Raw genomic sequence first — 1,001 nt, 5'->3', positions numbered from 1 at the left:
CCTAAAGTCATAGCTAAGAGGTAGGGTTCTTGAAATTGGAGGAACACAAACTTAGAAAGAAGAAGAGGGGAGAGAGAGTGCTAACTGCTGCAATGAAGAAAAATACAAACAGTGGAGCACTGAGCATTAAAAAAAAGGAATTTCTAATGATGAAATTGACTTTAAAAAAAATCTACGGAGAGGAAGCATGAGTCAGACCGGGGCGGTGACAGAGCAAGCAAGCATGGGGCTGCGGGCCAAGTCTAATTCACCATGGGTGATGTGGAGAAGGGTAAGAAGATATTTGTTCAGAAGCTCATTCAGTGCCACACTGTCGAGAAAGGGGGCAAGCACAAGACGGGTCTACTCTGTACAGCTTCTTTGACCAAAAGATTGGCCAGTCTCCCGGCTTCTCTTACACAGATGCCAACAAGAACAAAGGTTTCACCTTGGGTGAGGATACACTGATGGAATACTTGGAAAACTCCAAGAAATATATCCCTGGAATGAAAATGATCTTCGCAGGCATTAAGAAGAAGGGAGAAAGGGCAGACTTGATAGCATACCTTAAAAAGGCCAGTAATGAGTAATAGCTGTCTGCTGCCTTATTTATTATAAAAAGGAGATGTCTCTCATGATGAGATTGCTTTTCTTTTTTTACATGTATCATAACAATCCTATTTAAATTTGTTTCATCAGCCAGAGAATATTGATCATGAATGGCTGTTTAAAAATTTTGCTCAACAGTCCTAATAGAGAAATGGTCATAATTACAGCCACAACCAAGCTATCACACTTTTCTGTTTCTTTTACAAGATTTTGGTCAGAGGTAATGTGCTCCACCTCTGTCTTGGAAAGTTTTAATTGAATCTGGCTTCTTTTACTAAACAATGAGAAAAACCTACTAGATAAATTTCATATGACTTTTACTTGTAGTATGTTGGGGGGAGGGTTATCTTTCAGGAAAAGTTGTGCTTCAGCCTATCCAAATGCAAGGTCAACTGAATCAAAACAAACCCACA

General features: G+C 39.6%; 1 pseudogene; it reads left to right on the top strand.

Moving 5' to 3' along the window:
• Positions 1–252: 252 nt before the first annotated feature.
• On the top strand, positions 253–569 carry LOC110207890 (cytochrome c pseudogene; annotated as a pseudogene).
• Positions 570–1,001: the final 432 nt, after the last annotated feature.

This window comes from Phascolarctos cinereus, unplaced genomic scaffold, assembly GCF_003287225.1.
Source record: "Phascolarctos cinereus isolate Bilbo 61053 unplaced genomic scaffold, phaCin_HiC Scaffold_4;HRSCAF=312, whole genome shotgun sequence".
NCBI classification, from domain to species: Eukaryota; Metazoa; Chordata; class Mammalia; order Diprotodontia; family Phascolarctidae; genus Phascolarctos; species Phascolarctos cinereus.
Note: the sequence above shows the minus strand (reverse complement) of the source record. Positions and strands in the feature narration are given on the sequence as shown.